This window comes from Ischnura elegans, chromosome 8 (genome assembly GCF_921293095.1).
Source record: "Ischnura elegans chromosome 8, ioIscEleg1.1, whole genome shotgun sequence".
Classification (NCBI taxonomy): domain Eukaryota; kingdom Metazoa; phylum Arthropoda; class Insecta; order Odonata; family Coenagrionidae; genus Ischnura; species Ischnura elegans.
In genome coordinates this window covers 88,890,621-88,906,217 of record NC_060253.1, presented here as the reverse complement: position 1 = coordinate 88,906,217, position 15,597 = coordinate 88,890,621, and positions in this window count along the sequence as shown.

The window sequence follows — 15,597 nt, the reverse complement described above, 5'->3', positions numbered from 1 at the left end:
AATTTCGGAAGGAAGGCAAGCATCACGGAAATGTTAAAAACGCTGGGATGGAATTCTTTAGAATCAAGGAGGAAGAAAGCACACTTGAAGTGTATATTTAAAACTTACAGTGGTGATCCTGCGTGGAGGGAGCTAACGAAGCGGTTAAAAGGACCAAGTTATCTAGGGAGGAGGGATCATAATTATAAGATTAAGGCCCCAAGGCAGCTGACAGATAGACTAAAATTTTCCTTCCTACATCGGGGGATAGAGGATTGGAATGGCTTACCCGAAGAAATTTTTTCTGAGCCATTTCCAACTCACGCCTCTATATTTACCAGAAGGGTAGATAAAATTGAATTTTGAGGGCTTTGTAATTGTATTTTTTTTTAATTTTGTGTTTCTTGTTTTTTTTCTTTGGTCTTAGTATATTATTGTGTAAAAATGGATTTCGAGGGCAATGTAAATGTAGATATGTAATGTATTTTTGCTGATTTGGTGCTAGGTATACGGGGACATGTATTGTGTAAAAATGGTTTTGTTGAGGGCTTTTTAAAAATTTTGTGGTACTAAGTACCGTATTTTCCGGCGTATAAGACGACTTTCTAGCACCTAAAATATTTTTTAAAAAGTCGGGGTCGTCTTATACGCCGGGAATGTGGCAGCAAGGAGGAGGGGTGGCCGCACTGAACAAACACTTCACACATTTGCAGAACCCTAACCCTAACCCAGTGCTGAGATCTAATATACCAGGCTTTGTGAACTTCCATGTTAAAAGGAGGATTTTAAAGGTTTTTAAATGGAAACTGCGTTGCTGACTCGCAGTGACTTGCGAGCTCTCTCTATCATTTGTTAACTTCCTTGTATCAGACTGCTTTAGGAAAAGTTTAATCCACTTGCACTGTTTTAGTTTTATATGTTTTATGAGGAACTGACTTATGTTTATTAGTGACCGTTTTCATGCTATCATGTCATGCCATGATGTCATAAGCATATTAATTAAAAATTTCTATATTGAAATCAAATCTGATGTTTTTTATTTACCGGTAGTGTGCGTTGGAAAAGGGGTAGTCTTATACGGAGAGTATTGCACGAATTATATATTTTAACAAAAAAGTTGGGGGTCGTCTTATACGCCCAGTCGTCTTATACGCCGGAAAATACGGTATTTTGTTTTGCATTTTGGTTTATGTATATTATTGTGTAATAACTTTATGTTACCACCCGACTACATGGTCGACTTGTAACCAATTATTTAATAATAATAATAATAATAATTCCTATTCCAAAAAAGAATGGATCAAAGAAATTCAAAGATTTTAGGGCCAAGAGCCTAAGTTATCAAATACTATCCATGGAGCATGTTTTTTCATGGGAACAAGGCATATGTGTTGACAAGAGTAGGGGAGCCAAGAGTGGAAACATTCAAAATGAGATGTTCCTATAGCATCGTAAAAAGAAAGTGGGATGACCAATTAAGAACCCACATAGCACAAAATATCTTCTAGATGTCTAGAAAATATCTAGAATGTCTTCAGCTAATGTTTAGAAAATATCTAGTAATATCTTCTAGATATTTTGTAGATATCTGAATGTCCGCTTTTCCGATATCTACAAGATATCTTTGAGAAGATATTTTCTAGACATATTCAAATTGGATCCATTGGGAAAATTCAGGGTAAATGATTCGCTAATGATCCCAGCCAACATAGGAGGCACGTGCCCCCCCCCCCCCCCCCCCCCCCCCCCCCCCCAAGATGGTTTAAAATTAGGCAAGAATTTCAACAGTTTATCATTATGATCGTTTCATTTTGTGTATCACAGTGCCTAAATCAGTGGAATAGCGAGTGGGTGGGTCTGGGGGGGTCCGGTTTCCCCCTAATCCCCCCCCCCCCCCCCAAATTTCAAATTTATTTTCTTTAATAAGGCAAGAAATGTGCTTTCATATTTTGGGAGGAGGGTCCGGACCCACTGGACCCCCCCGAAATATAAAACTTGATGATTTTTTCAATTTTTCCTTTTAGTAGACAAGTGAATGTTTTTATATTTCGGATTTCGGGGGGGGGTGGGGGGTGGAAGAACCCCTCCCAACAAAATATAAAAATTGATGATTTTTCATTGTTTTTCTTTTATGAAGCAAAGTAAATGTGTTTTTGGTTTTCAGGCGGGGGTCCAGACTCCTGGACCCCCCCCTCCAAATATAAAAATCAATGATTTTTTTTTTATGAAGCAAAGTAAACTTGTTTTAAAGGCCATAATACAAGGGGTACGGAATTGCGCAGGATAGAGCTGCATTAATTTCTAAATTGGCGTGGAATTGCGTGAATGCATGAACGAAATTAGAACGGGCTATTTTGCCGTCTCGCATCCATGCATTCTCGCATGTGTTCTAGCACTTCCCCGCTTTACACAACGCAATTTTGATTGCGCCTTTGCACATACCTACGTCACATTGCACAATTATGTATACCCTGTAAAACGGCCTTAATATTTTGAGGAGGGTAGGGAAGGTTCAAATTCCCTGGTCCCCACTGTGCAACACAATAAGAATATTCTAGGCATGATAAAGTAGGATATATTATTTAAAGTATCCAAGACATTGAAGATATTTTCTAGACATCTAGCAGATATTTAAAATATCCAAGACATTGAAGATATTTTCTAGATATCTAGAATATATTTTGTGCTATGTGGGAAATGGGGTCTTGAAGAGTATAGTGTAGAGAAGTTGGAATAAAAGAAGCCTTATTAAAAACTTTAGAAGAATAAAGGACATCATGATCGGCCACACCTTTAGGGATGGTGTCATGATGAAGACCATCGTCGAAGGACAGGTGGACTTGAAGAGGTTACGGGACAGACCTGACTGAGTGGCAATGGACAAGCTATTAAGAATACATTCGAGAAGTTAGGCTTAAATATGAAAAAAATTAGCAGAAGGGAAAGTGGAGTGTATAGCTGTTTCAAACCAATCTTCGGAATGATGACTTGCGATGATAAATATGATGAAACAATTAGGAGAGCAGTATGATAAAAGATAAAGTAACAGCCGAATGATTCTCCAGCTGATCCAGTTCTATTCCTTTTATTTTTGCAAAGCTGAAAAAGTACTCTCGTGATTTGGCTATAATTTCCATTCATTTATGGGGGAAGAATGGCTGTAAAATCACGTATCATGCTAGTTTAAGAAAAATAATTGAAGAAGTATTGGAAAACAAATTTAAAATTTCCAGAAAAAACTTAAGCATGCAGCAAACTTGACAAGCAATATTTGAGCATGTTGAAGGGTGTGCTCAATAGTTTCTTAATGTCTGTCTGCTATGATCCTGTATCGATTGTTCGATACTATCGATTGTATTGGATGTTGTCGATTGTGTGCGCGCGCACTTCCGGTGCACGCTAGTGGTCTCTGTGTGTGTGTTCGCGCCTAATGTACAATTGAGTTGTATCCGTTTATATCCGAATATATCTTGTTGAACTAACGCTGTGTGAATCTTATTACCACTGCCATAACTCCTTATAACAGGTTATGGGCCCAGGGATCGTGCTGTGTGGTGATAGACGTTAGTGATTCGGTAAATTGGACATAATAGAAAAGGCGAGACCATGGCGGATCAAGATGAGTTGCTGGATTCGGATAGGCAAATGAATCCAATCCTGAGCAAGGATAATTACGAATATTGGAGGACCATGTCGGAGGCGTCGATGATTTTTCTGAACTGCTGGGACGCAATCAACCCCGGGCTGAGTGCTGACGAGTTGAAGAGACCAGAAAATATGCGCAAGGACAACAAGGCTCGCGCATACATTTTCCGGCATGTGCGCCCGGAGTATCTCACAGACATCAGCCATTTGAGGTCAGCCAAGGAGTGTTGGGACACCTTAGAAGAGATTCATGGGAGGGCTACATCCATGGATATAGCTATGTGTCTCCGAGAGCTGGGTAGCATTGAGAAGACAGAGGCGATGGACATCTCAGCGTACACTGGGAGGATACAGGAGCTCTGCGGTAAATTAACCAAAAACGGCATCGTATTCCAAGACCACGTTGTGGCCTCCTTTATATTGGCGGGACTCGTGAAGGATCCACAGTATTCTACGTATGTGAGAATAACAAAGATCAATGAGAAACTGACGTCTAGGGCGGTGAAGGCAGACCTTCTGCTTGAGGAGAGAAGGATTAATGCTGCGGAGTCCTCTGAGCATGGCAGTGCGTTGGCAGCGCGGAAGTTCAGCAGGACGAGAGCAGCCAACAACGGAAAGCAGAGGAGTACTGCTGATCAGAAATGTTATAAGTGTGGTAAGTGGGGTCACATTTCCTACCAGTGTGGTGCGCCAAGGGGAGACAAGTCGGAGGAAAGAAAAGGAAAAGGCGAGGAGTCACGGGAGAGACACGAGAAAGGAGGGGACAAGCCGAAGTTTAAAGGACTCATATCTGCGTTTGCTTTGGCTTGCTCCCAAAGAAAGTGTGTTAGTTACCTAGATTCATGTGCTTCGAACCACATGACGCCAGACCGTCACCGATTTTTCGATTTCCAACCTGCCACCGGAGAAGTAAAGATTGGAAAGGGACGTCTGGCCGTGAAGGGGAAGGGAACTATTGTCATCAAGTTAGCAAACTCTTGTGGGGGCTGGACCTTGTCACTATCAAATGCTCTGTGGGTACCTGAGTTGGACGTGAATCTTGTGTCTGTCAGACAGCTGGCGAAGAAAGGTGTACAGACCGTGTTCAGATTAAATGAAGCTATTGGAGAGCATGATGACGGTGATGTGTTGTTCAATGCCTTAGTGGAAAATGGTGTATATTATTTAGAGACTGAGCCAGATGAGAGCTACGTCGCAAATGTTTCTGTCAACGATGAGTGCAATGGTGGTACAGAGATCGAAGTATTTCAGGCCAAAGCCTTCAAGAGTACGTTGTGGCACGAGAGATTAGGACATCTCCATGAAGGTGCTATGAACAGAATCCCAGGTCTTGATCTCAAGAAAGAGGATTCCAAAAGGGACGATGAATTATGTGAAGTCTGTGTGAAGGGTAAAATGACTAAGTTGCCATTTCCGAAAGTTGCTCATCACAATTGTGAACGCCCTTTAGAAATTGTCCACAGTGACGTAAGTGGCAGGGCACAGTGTCAATCGTTGGGGGGAGGTCATTATTTTGTGACTTTCATTGATGATTTCTCTCGATTCACAAATGTCAGGATAATCAAGAAAAAAAGTGAAGTATTTAAATGCTTTAGAGAATACCAGAGAGAGGTTGAGGCTCAGCATCAGGTGAAAATAAGTGCTTTTCAATCAGACAATGGTGGCGAATACACAAGTGTTGAGTTTGAGAATTATTTGAAGGCTGAGGGTATTCTGCATCGGAAAAGTGTGCCTAGAAACCCCGAGCAAAATGGTGTGTCTGAACGTGCCAATAGGACACTAGTGGAAATGGCAAGGTGTTTGCTTATTCAAGCAGGGCTTCCTGTTTTCTTGTGGGCTGAAGCAATAAGTTCAGCATGTCATATCAGAAATTTGTGTCCATCGTCTGCAATTGAGAACAAAATTCCCTTGGAATTATGGAAAGGAGAGAAGGCTGACATCCAAGGGGAGCTTTCTAGATTGCGGGTGTTTGGTTGTAAGGTCTGGTATCTGGTGAGTCCAACTGGAAATAAGTTTGACTGTAGGGCAGATGAAGGTATTTTTGTGGGATATGATAGAGAAGTGAAGGGGTACAGAATCTATTTGCCAAAAAGTAGGAGTGTCATTATATCATGTCATGTACGTTTTGAGGAGAGGGTGTTCCCGTGTAAAGAGATGTGTGAAATCACTCACATTCCAAGGAGATGTAATGATTGGATATGGCATGTGGATGATGAAGGGACCTTTGACCCGGATGAGCCTGAAGTCCAGAGTGATGGTGAGTATGAGGAAGGAGATGATGATTTTTTCTTGGAGAACTTGATGAATGGAGATGAAAATCATGAGGGGGTACTTGACGATGGGGTTAACTTGGGAGTTGAAAATGTACTTGCTCCTAGGAGGTCTTCCAGACTTCAAAAAGAAAAGACTCATTCTTGTTGTGGGAACATTGCAATGATTTGTAGGGCTCAAGATCTGTGTGTGTCCATTTCTGTAAATGATGCCTTAAGGGGAAATGAATCTGGAAAATGGAGATTAGCTATGGAGGCTGAATTAGAGAACCTTTACAAAAAGGATGTCTGGGACATTGTCAAGAGACCGTTAAATACAAATGTGATCGATTGTAAGTGGGTTCTAAGTATTAAAAGGGACTCAAACAGACCTAAGGCTAGACTTGTAGCAAGGGGATTCTGGCAGAGACCTGGGGTGGACTTCACTGAAACCTTCAGTCCAATTGTAAAACGCAGAACATTGAGGATTTTACTTGCTCTCTGTGCTGAGAATGAATGGTGTTATGAACACATTGATGTTGAGTGCGCTTACCTGAACAGTGTCTTAGATGAGGACATATATATGGAGCAACCTGAATTTTTCGAAATTGAGGGAAAGAATAGGAACCAATATGTGTGCAAACTAAAGAAAAGTCTCTATGGGTTGAAGCAAGCAGGGAGAATGTGGTTCAAACACATAAACAATATTTTGAAGGGTATGGACTTGAAACCTTGTTTGAGTGATTCATGTGTATATGTAAATGAAACTAAGGATCTCATTGTGGCTGTGTATGTTGACGATTTTTTGATTGTTGGGAAAAAGTCTATGATTGAAGGTTTTAAGGGCAAGATTAAAGAAAAGTTGGATGTCAAAATGTTGGGCTCTGACACCCAATTTCTTTCTGTTCATCTACATATGCCTGACAGTGAGACAGTTGTGTTCGACCAATCTGCCCAAGTGAGTCAAATGTTAGAGTTATTTGATATTATGAATGAGACTGGGGTGTCAACACCTTTAGCTAAGGAGTGTGAAGCTGGTTTTGATATTGATTGTGATGAACCCTTTGATAAAAAATTGTATGAACAAGCTATTGGTCATATAATGTATGTTGCCACGGTAAGCCGTCCAGATGTTGCATGTGCCATAGGTAAACTAAGTCAAAAGTGTGTAAATCCTACTTTGTCTGATTGGAGAGCTGTGAAGCGTGTGTTTAAGTATTTGCTCAAAACGAAAGAGTTGAAACTTGTTTATCGAAAGACTGGGAAAACTTTAAGGGTGTTTTGTGATTCAGACTTCGCAGGCTGCACAGTGGACAGAAAATCCAGGAGTGGGTATGTCTTTATACTGGCTGGCAGTGCTGTGTCTTGGTTGTCAAGGAAGCAAAAGATTGTGTCTCAATCAACATGTGAGGCAGAATTTGTTGCAATGCAGGAAGCAGCTAGAGAGGTTGTATGGGTATCATCCTTGTTGAAGGAATTAGGGCAATCCTTTTACTGTCCTCAACCATGTAAAATTTTTTGTGATAACCTGGGAGCCATTTCATGGTCCAAAGATGAGGTTGTTGCCGAAAGTTCAAAGCATGTCCAAGTGCGTTACTTTTATGTCAAGGACTGTGTATCCAAGGGTTTAATATTTTATGAGCACATCCCAAGCTCTGAAAATGTAGCTGACATTTTAACCAAGGGATTAAACCGTATAAAGACTCAGAAGTTCACTAAAGAATTGGGGCTGCAACTATGAGCAAAGGGGAGTGTTGAAGGGTGTGCTCAATAGTTTCTTAATGTCTGTCTGCTATGATCCTGTATCGATTGTTCGATACTATCGATTGTATTGGATGTTGTCGATTGTGTTGTATCCAAGGGTTTAATATTTTATGAGCACATCCCAAGCTCTGAAAATGTAGCTGACATTTTAACCAAGGGATTAAACCGTATAAAGACTCAAAAGTTCACTAAAGAATTGGGGCTGCAACTATGAGCAAAGGGGAGTGTTGAAGGGTGTGCTCAATAGTTTCTTAATGTCTGTCTGCTATGATCCTGTATCGATTGTTCGATACTATCGATTGTATTGGATGTTGTCGATTGTGTTGTATCCAAGGGTTTAATATTTTATGAGCACATCCCAAGCTCTGAAAATGTAGCTGACATTTTAACCAAGGGATTAAACCGTATAAAGACTCAAAAGTTCACTAAAGAATTGGGGCTGCAACTATGAGCAAAGGGGAGTGTTGAAGGGTGTGCTCAATAGTTTCTTAATGTCTGTCTGCTATGATCCTGTATCGATTGTTCGATACTATCGATTGTATTGGATGTTGTCGATTGTGTGCGCGCGCACTTCCGGTGCACGCTAGTGGTCTCTGTGTGTGTGTTCGCGCCTAATGTACAATTGAGTTGTATCCGTTTATATCCGAATATATCTTGTTGAACTAACGCTGTGTGAATCTTATTACCACTGCCATAACTCCTTATAACAGAGCAAATCCTAAAATCCAACGGAACAATCTAACCCCTAAAAATCCTAATTAAAAAAAAGGAAAAACTGAGAGATATTTTTACAACCAAGTGCAAATTTGTATTTATTGGCTAATGCTCATTATTAGAACAAAATGCCTCAACGGGCAGTAAGACTACGAAACTTATGGTACCTAAACTGAATAGTGGATATCAACCTTGAATGAATGTTAAAATACTAAAATAAATGGTAACCATAAATGATTCTCTCAAAGTATAATAGAAATAGAGTGCATTCATAGGTGCACGGGAGCACATGCGCCCCAGATGCTTAAAAAATATATACAAGATTTTTAATACAGTTATCATTATTGTTTTATTTTGAACATTACGGAGTCTCAACCATCTTATTTGATAATGATAACTTTGATATCAAAAAAGATAATATTGTTGAAGGGTGTGCTCAATAGTTTCTTAATGTCTGTCTGCTATGATCCTGCATCGATTGTTCGATACTATCGATTGTATTGGATGTTTGTCGATTGTGTGCGCGCGCACTTCCGGTGCACGCTAGTGTTCTCTCTGTGTGTTCGCGCTAAATGTACCATTGAGTTGTATCCGTTTATATCCGAATATATCTTGTTGAACTAACGCTGTGTGAATCTTATTACCACTGCCATAACTCCTTATAACAGGTTATGGGCCCAGGGATCGTGCTGTGTGGTGATAGACGTTAGTGATTCGGTAAATTGGACATAATAGAAAAGGCGAGACCATGGCGGATCAAGATGAGTTGCTGGATTCGGATAGGCAAATGAATCCAATCCTGAGCAAGGATAATTACGAATATTGGAGGACCATGTCGGAGGCGTCGATGATTTTTCTGAACTGCTGGGACGCAATCAACCCGGGGCTGAGTGCAGACGAGTTGAAGAGACCAGAAAATATGCGCAAGGACAACAAGGCTCGCGCATACATTTTCCGGCATGTGCGCCCGGAGTATCTCACAGACATCAGCCATTTGAGGTCAGCCAAGGAGTGTTGGGACACCTTAGAAGAGATTCATGGGAGGGCTACATCCATGGATATAGCTATGTGTCTCCGAGAGCTGGGTAGCATTGAGAAGACAGAGGCGATGGACATCTCAGCGTACACTGGGAGGATACAGGAGCTCTGCGGTAAATTAACCAAAAACGGCATCGTATTCCAAGACCACGTTGTGGCCTCCTTTATATTGGCGGGACTCGTGAAGGATCCACAGTATTCTACGTATGTGAGAATAACAAAGATCAATGAGAAACTGACGTCTAGGGCGGTGAAGGCAGACCTTCTGCTTGAGGAGAGAAGGATTAATGCTGCGGAGTCCTCTGAACATGGCAGTGCGTTGGCAGCGCGGAAGTTCAGCAGGACGAGAGCAGCCAACAACGGAAAGCAGAGGAGCACTGCTGATCAGAAATGCTATAAGTGTGGTAAGTGGGGCCACATTTCTTACCAGTGTGGGGCGCCAAGGGGAGACAAGTCGGAGGAAAGAAAAGAAAAAGGCGAGGAGCCACGGGAGAGACAAGAGAAAGGAGGGGACAAGCCGAAGTTTAAAGGACTCATATCTGCGTTTGCTTTGGCTTGCTCCCAAAGAAAGTGTGTTAGTTACCTAGATTCATGTGCTTCGAATCACATGACGCCAGACCGTCACCGCTTCTTTGATTTCCAACCTGCCACCGGAGAAGTAAAGATTGGAAAGGGACGTCTGGCCGTGAAGGGGAAGGGAACTATTGTCATCAAGTTAGCAAACTCTTGTGGGGGCTGGACCTTGTCACTATCAAATGCTCTGTGGGTACCTGAGTTGGACGTGAATCTTGTGTCTGTCAGACAGCTGGCGAAGAAAGGTGTACAGACCGTGTTCAGATTAAATGAAGCTATTGGAGAGCATGATGACGGTGATGTGTTGTTCAATGCCTTAGTGGAAAATGGTGTATATTATTTAGAGACTGAGCCAGATGAGAACTACGTCGCAAATGTTTCTGTCAACGATGAGTGCAATGGTGGTACAGAAATCGAAGTATTTCAGGCCAAAGCCTTCAAGAGTACGTTGTGGCACGAGAGATTAGGACATCTCCATGAAGGTGCTATGAACAGAATCCCAGGTCCTGATCTCAAGAAAGAGGATTCAAAAAGGGACGATGAATTATGTGAAGTCTGTGTGAAGGGTAAAATGACTAAGTTGCCATTTCCGAAAGTTGCTCATCACAATTGTGAACGCCCTTTAGAAATTGTCCACAGTGACGTAAGTGGCAGGGCACAGTGTCAATCGTTGGGAGGAGGTCATTATTTTGTGACTTTCATTGATGATTTCTCTCGATTCACAAATGTCAGGATAATCAAGAAAAAAAGTGAAGTATTTAAATGCTTTAGAGAATACCAGAGAGAGGTTGAGGCTCAGCATCAGGTGAAAATAAGTGTTTTTCAATCAGACAATGGTGGCGAATACACAAGTGTTGAGTTTGAGAATTATTTGAAGGCTGAGGGTATTCTGCATCGGAAAAGTGTGCCTAGAAACCCCGAGCAAAATGGTGTGTCTGAACGTGCCAATAGAACACTAGTGGAAATGGCAAGGTGTTTGCTTATTCAAGCAGGGCTTCCTGTTTTCTTGTGGGCTGAAGCAATAAGTTCAGCATGTCATATCAGAAATTTGTGTCCATCGTCTGCAATTGAGAACAAAATTCCCTTGGAATTATGGAAAGGAGAGAAGGCTGACATCCAAGGGGAGCTTTCTAGATTGCGGGTGTTTGGTTGTAAGGTCTGGTATCTGGTGAGTCCAACTGGAAATAAGTTTGACTGTAGGGCAGATGAAGGTATTTTTGTGGGATATGATAGAGAAGTGAAGGGGTACAGAATCTATTTGCCAAAAAGTAGGAGTGTCATTATATCATGTCATGTACGTTTTGAGGAGAGGGTGTTCCCGTGTAAAGAGATGTGTGAAATCACTCACATTCCAAGGAGATGTAATGATTGGATATGGCATGTGGATGATGAAGGGACCTTTGACCCGGACGAGCCTGAAGTCCAGAGTGATGGTGAGTATGAGGAAGGAGATGATGATTTTTCTTGGAGAACTTGATGAATGGAGATGAAAATCATGAGGGGGTACTTGACGATGGGGTTAACTTGGGAGTTGAAAATGTACTTGCTCCTAGGAGGTCTTCCAGACTTCGAAAAGAAAAGACTCATTCTTGTTGTGGGAACATTGCAATGATTTGTAGGGCTCAAGATCTGTGTGTGTCCATTTCTGTAAATGATGCCTTAAGGGGAAATGAATCTGGAAAATGGAGATTAGCTATGGAGGCTGAATTAGAGAACCTTTACAAAAAGGATGTCTGGGACATTGTCAAGAGACCGTTAAATACAAATGTGATCGATTGTAAGTGGGTTCTAAGTATTAAAAGGGACTCAAACAGACCTAAGGCTAGACTTGTAGCAAGGGGATTCTGGCAGAGACCTGGGGTGGACTTCACTGAAACCTTCAGTCCAATTGTAAAATGCAGAACATTGAGGATTTTACTTGCTCTCTGTGCTGAGAATGAATGGTGTTATGAACACATTGATGTTGAGTGCGCTTACCTGAACAGTGTCTTAGATGAGGACATATATATGGAGCAACCTGAATTTTTCGAAATTGAGGGAAAGAATAGGAACCAATATGTGTGCAAACTAAAGAAAAGTCTCTATGGGTTGAAGCAAGCAGGGAGAATGTGGTTCAAACACATAAACAATATTTTGAAGGGTATGGACTTGAAACCTTGTTTGAGTGATTCATGTGTATATGTAAATGAAACTAAGGATCTCATTGTGGCTGTGTATGTTGACGATTTTTTGATTGTTGGGAAAAAGTCTATGATTGAAGGTTTTAAGGGCAAGATTAAAGAAAAGTTGGATGTCAAAATGTTGGGCTCTGACACCCAATTTCTTTCTGTTCATCTACATATGCCTGACAGTGAGACAGTTGTGTTCGACCAATCTGCCCAAGTGAGTCAAATGTTAGAGTTATTTGATATTATGAATGAGACTGGGGTGTCAACACCTTTAGCTAAGGAGTGTGAAGCTGGTTTTGATATTGATTGTGATGAACCCTTTGATAAAAAATTGTATGAACAAGCTATTGGTCATATAATGTATGTTGCCACGGTAAGCCGTCCAGATGTTGCATGTGCCATAGGTAAACTAAGTCAAAAGTGTGTAAATCCTACTTTGTCTGATTGGAGAGCTGTGAAGCGTGTGTTTAAGTATTTGCTCAAAACGAAAGAGTTGAAACTTGTTTATCGAAAGACTGGGAAAACTTTAAGGGTGTTTTGTGATTCAGACTTCGCAGGCTGCACAGTGGACAGAAAATCCAGGAGTGGGTATGTCTTTATACTGGCTGGCAGTGCTGTGTCTTGGTTGTCAAGGAAGCAAAAGATTGTGTCTCAATCAACATGTGAGGCAGAATTTGTTGCAATGCAGGAAGCAGCTAGAGAGGTTGTATGGGTATCATCCTTGTTGAAGGAATTAGGGCAATCCTTTTACTGTCCTCAACCATGTAAAATTTTTTGTGAGAACCTGGGAGCCATTTCATGGTCCAAGGATGAGGTTGTTGCCGAAAGTTCAAAGCATGTCCAAGTGCGTTACTTTTATGTCAAAGACTGTGTATCCAAGGGTTTAATATTTTATGAGCACATCCCAAGCTCTGAAAATGTAGCTGACATTTTAACCAAGGGATTAAACCGTATAAAGACTCAGAAGTTCACTAAAGAATTGGGGCTGCAACTATGAGCAAAGGGGAGTGTTGAAGGGTGTGCTCAATAGTTTCTTAATGTCTGTCTGCTATGATCCTGCATCGATTGTTCGATACTATCGATTGTATTGGATGTTTGTCGATTGTGTGCGCGCGCACTTCCGGTGCACGCTAGTGTTCTCTCTGTGTGTTCGCGCTAAATGTACCATTGAGTTGTATCCGTTTATATCCGAATATATCTTGTTGAACTAATGCTGTGTGAATCTTATTACCACTGCCATAACTCCTTATAACAAATATTTTGTACAGTAATTGTTGTATTTTTTGTTTTTAATCTCAAATATGATAAGACCTGTCAGACCCTTGTGCCCCTCCCAGAAAAAAATCCTGGATCCATCCCTGTGTGCATTATTAACACTTTTTTTGTATTATAATGTAAAAACTTTTCTCATCTACTCTTACAAAAAATTAGGGAATACCCCAAGGTCTCCAAATAATAATCCACTATTGCCAAGAACACTTCTCCTTCTCATTCCTATGGCAGCAGCAAAATCACAATATAACAAAACAAACATCTCAAAGAATTTAACCAAAATAAAAATATGAACCAACAGAAGAAACATGATGAAGTGATTTTCTTACCGTTTGGCATGGTCAGTTCACCGTCAGAATCTGGGTCAGCACGATTTTTCCACCAGCTTTCTGCCCACACCCTCCAAGATGACTTGCAGCTGAGGGAAGATAAATGGTACAGAAATTGATTTTCCATCATGGATTTATAAAAACTGTATGAGAGTGCACTGAAATTTAATAGGGTAAGAGAAATCACAGCACATACAGCCATGGGAAAATTCAATATTAGTGGCATAAGAAGCCCACGTCTTATCTCTTCATGAAAAGTTGAAAAGATGCTTCATTTCGATAGGGATGCATGAAAATTTCAATGAAATTTTATACAGAATACAAGGTAATGTATTCAAATTGGTTAAAAAGTTTATAGAAAAAACTTGAGATCCTACACCTGAAAGTAGTTCTAAGATGTGTTTAGTGCTATAAATTAGGGCCAAATCCAGTAAGCAAAGTTTTAAGTTAACTTAAAACTTTGCTTACTGGAAGGAAACTGGAAGTAATTACTTCCTGTGATATGCTATGGATGCAAGAGAACATATATCTAAATGGGCAGAGTATTTTCCTAATGAATTGTTAAAATGGAGGAGACTCATACAATTGGGATTGAACAAGAATTTTTTACTTAGCCAATGAGGTATTTCTTCAGAAGTGATATTAAAAAAATATAATGCACTCTATAATCTGTCAATAAATAAAAATAATTCTGAAAGACAGAATTTACAATCTGTCATTCTCTACTTAACATATTCACAAAAAAATGATGATTTCATTTTTTGAAAAAGAACTTTAGTATAATCTTTAGAGAAAATATTAAGTTTATCAATTGAGAACGAAAAAAAACACGAATAAAAATTAAAGAAACTGATTTTTAATGCAGTGCTTGGATGAGCAATAATAAAAACAATGAAAGGAGACTGATTACATACAATGGTCATGATGTATCAGGATAATGCAAAGAAGTGAGATTCGTAGATTGAATGAATGTATCTAAACTTGTTTGGAAGAACTGAAAGTGGTTGACTTCATTTTGCATTAGTATAAATTAGGCTAAAAAAGTAAGAAATACTAAATGGCAGAATATGCATCACGAATTTAAAAAAATAAACTCATGTGGATATAGTTTTAAAAAATTAAATTGAAATTCGAGGAAATTATTGATTAAAAAATAAATATGAAAAATTAAAGCAAAAGTAATATTGATTGGTTGTCATTTAAAGTTTATTTCAATGTAATACAAATGTATATTTGGACTGTGAGTCCTACTGAAGCAGAGTTGGTTTACGCATAAGAAAGATTAAGGTGCTTGGGACAATATTTGTGGAGAAATTTACCTTAGTGAATCTATCAAAGGTTTTTACATCATCCTGATAATGCAATTAAATTTTAAAATGGAAAAAAGAAGAGTACCAGTGAAAAATATCTAATGCATTGTTCTTACTGTTTTCAGTGGCACCACTGAAAGAATTTCTAGGTTGACACGCTCCTTCTTCTTTGTCTTGACATGTTTCTTCTTCTTTCAGTTGTCTGATGGTATCTCTTGCAACATTTGCATTTCTTCGGCCACTGGAATGTCTTGAGCCTAGTGAGAGAGTGGGTTAGTACATGCAAGGTATATAAATGATGCTTCCCCCAAGACATAGCGTACTCTGCAATGCAGCATATGGAAAGTCACTGTGGGAAAGGAGGAAATTAACCCTTTCACATTCAAGTGACACAGTTCTAACCCGTGCACTGCAATGGTATGCTGCGAATGCCTAACCTTGGTTCAACATAAAAATCTAAATAAGGCTCCTAAAAATCGGAGCCTTACTCGACGCAATAATTCAAAACCCTGAGGGCCCAAAAACTAAGCTAGGTGTGAAGCTGGCATCAAACCTC